The sequence below is a fragment of the Nannospalax galili genome, unplaced genomic scaffold (genome assembly GCF_000622305.1).
Source record: "Nannospalax galili isolate Female #2095 unplaced genomic scaffold, S.galili_v1.0 scaffold266, whole genome shotgun sequence".
NCBI lineage: Eukaryota > Metazoa > Chordata > Mammalia > Rodentia > Spalacidae > Nannospalax > Nannospalax galili.
Window position 1 is genome coordinate 2,719,750 of NW_008355390.1, and position 7,879 is coordinate 2,727,628.

At 35.3% G+C, this 7,879-nt stretch overlaps 1 protein-coding gene across 2 annotated transcripts in view; it reads left to right on the forward strand.

Moving 5' to 3' along the window:
• Nucleotides 1-7,879, forward strand: part of Samsn1 (SAM domain, SH3 domain and nuclear localization signals 1) — an 83,362-nt gene that overhangs the window by 32,082 nt on the left and 43,401 nt on the right. The gene's annotated exons all lie outside the window — the stretch shown is intronic.

Here is a 7,879-nt window from a genome sequence, read left to right on the forward strand (position 1 = left end):
TGTAGACATGTATTTTTCCCACATTCTCTTGCACTAGCATTGTCACTAGAGAGAGGATTGGGTTCTGTTTTGAGGAGCAATGCAACCTTATCAATTGGTAAATTTGATGTCAGTGTCAATGGTATCAATGTCAGTACAATGTTATTCTATTTTTTGTCTTGACAATAATTGCCACTTAAAAAAGGAGGACATATTCAATTTTCCATTTCGTTGTAGATTTCTAAATTAGTTTCATTAGTAAACTTAGTTTAATATGAAATTTTGGTGTCAGAAATTTTCCAAGATATTTGAACATTACTCAGGTTTCTTAGGTAAATGAAAATTTAATCACTTTTTTTTAATTGTTTTTATCGTTAGCTGATTCTAGATGTTTTTTAGAGGATTGATTTTTTTTATCGGCCTTTGTCATTTTCAGAGAAGCAGGTTGCAAATTGATTGTGACCTTTGAATTGAGGTAGCATTGAACAATGCTCAATGTTTTGAAACCCTATGTAACATCTCTGAAAGAAAATGAGAATAAATTATTCCCAAATGTAGGAAACTAAGAATAGATGGTTTTCATTATTATTTTATTTCTGACACAAAAATCTGATAAAAGTTAGGCAAGTTCTTATAACATGAAGATAATATATTTTAATTTCTGTCATTACAACTAGAATGAAAGTTTAAAGTAATGTATTCCAAATGTACAAAGTTTTTATAAGTACTACTTATATTTTTTATAGGACTAGTTTTGTGTAAAATACATTTTTTTTTTTTCAATTTGGTCTTTTGAGACAGGGTCTCCCTGTGGCCCCAGTTAGCCTGTAACTCACTATGTAGACCAGGCTGGTCGTGAACTCATAGAGATCAGCCTGCCTCTGCCTCCCAAGTACTGGGATTAAAGGCATGTACTACCATGCCCAGCTATAAAATACATCTTATTAAATGCAGTCAATATTCAGTTGATAATAGTTTGGGGGAGTAATTACAGAAATTTATATAAAGCAGTTTTCCTCAAATATTTAAAATATAACATGAGACTGTCTCATGAGGATTGTACTACACAGTGATTTATCATCATAATCTTGTCATTAAATTGTTTTCAAAATGATCTTTTACTATGAATACTTAATAGCAATAACTATACAACACGTGAAATATTCATCTTATCGATTTCCTCATTTATAAAATAAAAATATATTTAGTGCACCAGGGAATTAAACATATCACAGAAAATAGTCACATTGAAAACACATTGGATTTTTTATTTTTAATATGGAAATAGTCTTTAATTATTATACCTATGTTTTGAAACAGCTATTAATTCATATTTATTTTACTGTGGAAATTTTGCATATTTTCTTGATAAAGGACAGAATTCTTAAGGGAAAGAGTGGATACTATTCTGTTCCCTACAAATAGATGGCTAGGAGGTGTGAAAACCTCTCCATGCACAGGAAGAGTACATGACGCATGTCTAGAAAGATACAACACAACTACCAAGAAACTGGCCTGAAATGCAGGAAGTTACTGTCTTCACTGATTACATATCAGATGGCAGTTTCCACCTCCTGACCCACAAGAATGCTGCCTTTGTGTTATGCTTTCAAAATTTTGGAAGGGATTTCCTTGTTTTCTCATTGTGACAACATCAAAGTTAAGAGAAATATTTTTTCATCATCTAATTCATGTTGATTTGTAGATTTGGGCTGTAGATTAGATAAGGGTAGAGTGTTTGCTAGTACTGGGTTTCATCTCTATCACCACAAACAGAACCTACGATGAACCATAGCTATAGTTAAGATGACCCAATTCAATGCAATGTACATTATACCAATGTTTTAAGTAGAACATCAGTGATTGGGCACAAAATTAGGTTGGAGTAAGAACTTCTGGGATGCTATTGCATAGTAAGATGACTAATGATATTGAAAGTTTTCTCCTAAAGAAACAATAAATTGGAACGAGGGATGATAGCTCAGACTGGAAAGTGCTTGCAAAGCAAGCATGAGGATCTGACTTTGTTCTCCAGAACCTATGAGAAAAGCACAACATTGTGTCCTGTGCTTTTAATCCTAGCACTGGGGAAGCAAAGACAGGCAGATTCCTGGGGCTCAGCGGTCTGATAGGCAAGTCTCAGGCCACTTAGAGACCCTGCCTCAAAAAACGTGGTAGATTGTACCTGAGGAGGAACACCTGAGGCTGTCCTCTGGCCTTCACACAGACGTGCACATACATACGTTTTCACCTGCACATACACACACACACACACACACACACACACACACACACAAATTAATTCATAAATATTTAAGGAAATAATTTAATCTGATTTAAATATTTTTTAAAACTATGCATGTATTGGGGCTGCAGAGACAGTTCAGAGGTTAAGAGCACTGGCTGCTCTTGCAGAGGACCTGAGTTGATTCCCAGTACTACATGGCAACTAACAACTGTCTGCAACTCCCATTCCAGGGGATTCGACACCCTCTTCTGACTTCCATGGGCATTGCATGACCTGGTACACTTACATACACTCAGGCAATACACACATACACATAAAATAAAAATAAATGAAATAAATTATGCATATATCAGAACATCCATGTAACCATACATGTATACAATCTGAATAATTTTTAATTTGTTATGTATATGTTAAAAATAAAAGTAAAGGAAACAGACTTTGTTATTAGTATTTTCTAATAGACTCTATAGTTGTGAGGTTGAAAATATTCATAAATCTAACATACAATAATAAATTTTAAAGAATCCTACATTCAAAAAAGTATATTATTTTCTTTTGTTTATAATATTTATTAATAAATATATCTATGAGTAAAAATTTAAGACAAAACTCAAAATGTAGTTATACCTTTATCATTTATATGACATATTTTTGTTTTATTTTTGTTTAGTACACCTTTTAACCCCCCTCCCTCCAGTCTATAGGCTAATTCCAATTAAAAATGAAATTTGGTGAATAGTGATTAAATATTCTACATTTAGATTGGTTGGAAAAAACTTGCTTTATATACCATACGTTCCTTCTAGGATTTTATTTTTTCTCTAGTACTCAATACTGATGGTGATTTTAGAAACTTGGAAGCATTCAGACCTGATGAGCTTTTATTTGCGTAATTTATATGATCTATAAATGCTTAAGTAATTATAGAACCTAGTTGTTCTTATATTTATTTGACTAATAGGTTGGTTTTTGTTGTCTATGTTTATCAGGAGTTTATCATATAATAGTGACTGTACTCAGGTTTTTGTACACTATTTAATACTTGTAACAACTCTGTAATGTCAGTCAGGTGTGGTGGGACACACCTTTAACCACAGCACTCAGGAGGCAGAGGCAGGTGGATCTCTATGAGTTCAAAGCCAGCCTGCTCTACATAACAAGTTCCAGGGCACTCAGGTTACACAGTGAGACCCTGTTTCAAAAACTAAAAGAAACAAAGAACATTTCTGGGAGAGAACCATTCTTATTTAGCCTCACAAATGAAAGTGCTAAGGCATGCCAAAGACTATGCACATTTAAGAAACTTAAGTACTGCAGCCAAAGATATAGAGATGAAGAAGAAACTGTCATATGAAATATATATGGTATCAAATTCCAGTATTATAATCCTGAACTATCATATTGCCACTGTAAAAAGCACTGCCCACATTTATGTTTCTGTTTTAACTGGCAGAAGAATTTTAAACCAGGGAGATCCTACCTTTGAGGAACTTTAAAATTTGGAATTCAGGAATTCTCTCTTTCTCTATCTAAATGCAGGAAGTTCACCTATGAATCTCTCTGGGAATTATATCTATTCAAATTTCTGCACTTAGAATTGTATGAAATTTTTCTTCTAGTCAAATGTTTTTTAAAAATTGTGAGCAAATGCTGACAGTACGGCCTTGCGTCTTTCTTCTTCACATAGCATAGGGATTTCTATGTAGTATGTTCTCAATAGATATGTGGAAATCAGAAAAGAAGTTCTGTGAGTCCCCTCACTATTATTCTTGGAAGCAAGTTTCTGAGACCAAAAAATCTGGTGTGCATGTGGATAAATCCAACTGTGATTTATTTCTAAGTGTTATTTTGAGAACTCCAATATGCGAAGACCACGCCAAATCCCTAGAGAGGTCCATTGTTTCTAATGGTCAACCTTTGTTCCAGGTGAAGAATATGTTAGGAAATTTGAAAATATAAAAAAAGGAATAGAGCACTCAAATGAAACTTGGAACTGTAATTAGAGCAAGTTGGCCTTTATTTGCCTGTGATTCGTGATCTGTGTTAATAAGTTTTTACTGAGGCTTTCTTTGAGTTAAGGAGATTCCAATACCACTGTAATTATAAAGGGAAACATTGGAATAATGGCATTTCTTGAAATAGCTTTTTTCTTTTAAAAAAATCGTTTTTTAAATCTAAAGTGCATGCAAAATGAGACACCATTAGTGTCACAGATGCTAATTTTCACTAGCAATGACTGAAGTGGCATTCTCTCCCATTTGCATTTGATCCCAGCAATGATGAGAGGTGATGAGTTGATTATGAGCTGTTTTCACTGCACTGCCCGCTGTGCAAATTTATGCTCCTAGACAGGGATGACACGTAGTTGTGGCAGTAAAGAGCTTTCTGCATTGCTTTTTGTATCAAGACTTAAAATATATTTTAACTCTTATTTAACCAGGTACAAGTTAAGGGAGGGCATTTTCATGACCTGATACTTACTTGAAGCCAAATACATGAGGGGACTGTGTACACTGATTTTTTAAATAAATTATTTTAGTAATACTTTGAGAATTTCATACAATGTATTTTCATCATATTTCCCATTTCCTCCTCCCCCTAAGTCTTCTCAGACACACTGTCCACCTCTCTACACCCCTCCTTGTTTCATCATTTTCTTTTCTTTTCTTTTCTAAATAACTCACCAAGTCTAATTTGTGTTGCCCATATACTGATGGGTGTAGGTCCATCCACTGGAGCCCTGTCAACCAACCAACAGCAGCATTCTTAAGACAACTAACTCTCTCTCCTCCAGAAACTATCAACCATCAATAACTCTTCAGTTAGGGTGAGGATCTGAGAGTCCCTTTCCCCCTCCATGCTAGAATGTAGACTGGCTTTATCGTATGCAGGTCCTGTGTAGGCAGCCACGTTTTCTGTTAGTTCATGAGATCAGTGGTCCTGCCATATTCAGAAGACACTGTTTTGTTCTGGTCTGCATGTACCTCTGTCTCAATCTTTCAACCCTCTCTTCCATAATGTTTCCTGAGCCTTCTAAGGGAGAGTGATACAGGTGTCCAAATTGTGGCTGAATAATCCATAGATAAATTAGTCTCTTCACTTTGATTAGTAGTGCAACTCTGAGTTAACCACTATCCACTGCATGAAGAAACTTGTCTGAAGAGGTCTGAGAGCTGCAGTAATCAATGCGTTTGGAGATACAAATTGGGAGGACAGTTTTATACTATATCCATTTAGCAGAATAATAGTAGTAGGTTCACCCTTGGGGTAGGTGTGCTCTCCAGCCATGGGTTAATGGGTTACTGGCCATATTTACAGTACCAGGTATTTTTTTCCTCCTGTGGAGTGTGCCTTAAATCCTACCCCCATAACATTCGTGACAGTGGCATGAATGTTGTGTGTGTGTAGGGGTAACAAAATGCCTCACTATCATTATTGTAGTTCACAGGGTTCATATCCGGTTAAGACTATTGATGACTCCCCCAACCCCTGTAGCCTACATAGCACCTTCTGGTACTATGAAAGCTAGCCAGTATGAAGGAGGCTTATACCAAGTTTATTTCTCCATGTTCTGTGATCAAAGTGTGTGGTGTCTTTAGCAATAGAATCTTACCATCAAGATCTGATGGGCAACCAAAAATAGTGGCAATAGTGGATTTAGTTTAGACATCTCTGGGACATCCTTGACCAACTATTCAAGAGGTTGTATCTCATACCTGGTCTTTTAATTTTTAAAATCTTCCCCAAATCCTTATGAAACAGCATTATTTTCACACAGGTTATGGAGAAGCAAGCAATTCTGTACATGTGAAATATTTTATTCAAGGTATAATGAATAGTAAAAAAAGCTTTTTGGATTTACAAGACAGCATTTCTATTTCTAACCTGCTTCTTCATCTGGGATATAATTTCAGATACAACTTTAGATGAATACAATGGGCTGGTTGTTTTGATTTGCTTACTATAGAATATGACAGGGGAATCATGGATTTTTTAAAACTACTAAAACTTGTTTTTTTTTTTCTACTTAACTCTTTTAAAGAAAGAAATTCACCAACCCATTCATTCTTCAAAGCAACAACCATTTATCAACTTGATCACTGTAGACATATGGACCAAACATTTATGGATAGGGAGATAAACAAAACAAAGAGTCTTGCCCTCATAGGTCTTACAGTTTCTGAAGATAAAAGAAAATAAATGAGATAAGTTGAGGGCAATGAAAAATGCCAAGATGGAGAAAACAAATATGGAAGAAGAACATGAAGCATGAGGGTTAAGGAAAGCATGGAGAGATGGGATCTTTGATCAAGGGTCTGAAGGAAATGGAGCAATTGATGTTGGGATTGAGATAGGAAACTATGTTCTAGATAGAGATGCAATTCCAAAAGCAGTGAGATGTGTCAGCCCATTATGTATTTGAGAAATGATGAAGTATAGTTAATATATAAAGGAAGAATGTCAGAAAAGAGGGTCATCATGACCTTCTAGGTCAAGGAATTTTAAATGTCTATCATTTAAAGACTGAGATGTGATAGGATCTAGCTTAAAGTTCAGCAGCTGCTTCTGGCTTTTCTGTTTCACGTGCCCTAAGGGAGTCAGGGAGAAAGCAGGCTAGTAAGGAAACTTTTGATGAAACTAGGCAAAAGTTGAACAATCAGGGATCCATCAAAGGAAGAAGTATTTTGAGAGTTGCCTCTTAAGATTTAAACTTTGGATCTATTTCTACATGTGCTACTGCTCTGAATAGTATACACACATGTTAAAGACAGCAAACATTAATACTGATGCTACCCCTCTATCATGCTTGTTTTCAGCTGGTGTTCATGTTCCAAAGAGAAATGACCAGATTACACTGCTCAGAGGTTCAAAAGAATCAGCCATAATTGATATGCTACTTTGAAGGGCCTTTGCCTCTTGCTTCAAAATATAATTTTCTGTTGAGTTTGATTCTAATTTTTAGGGCTCTTTAAAACCAAGAACTCATAATTTATTCTTTTCAATGTTTCATATTAAAGATTTCCAAGGAAAGCACTCATTCATTTTTCATTTTCCATCATGCAGAATGTAAGACTAAAATCAATTTTTAAAAATTGTTTCATTTTTTGTGTATGAATATTATGCCTGCATGTAGGTAAGTGTACCTGTGTCATGTAATGCCTGCAGAGGACAGAAGAGGCTGTCGGATCCCCTGGAACTGGAGTTACGGACAGTTGTTAGCTGCCATGTGGGTGCTGGGATTTGAACCTGGGCTTTCTGCAAGAACAACCAGTGTTCTTGACTGCTGAGCCATCTCTCCAGCCCCTAGAATCAAATTTTATCTCAAGCAAGTAACAAAAGATTGAGCAAATAGGAATTTTAGGTACTTTAAAAATGCTAATCCGGTATGCAGAAAAATAAAAAAAATAAGTTGTGAGAGAATTATCAAAATGAAGCTTCACAATTTTTTTTTGAAATTTGGATACTATACCCTATAGGAAGGAAATTATAGGATCATACAGCCTGTAGGAACAGTGTAAAGCCACTACCTCCACTACAAATCCACTTGACTTGTTAAAAATCAATTCAATCAAGCACCTGTCTCTTTAGTGTTTCCCTGCTATGCTTTTGAGACAAATAGCTTCATTATCCCTGAGGAATTTGTCTTTC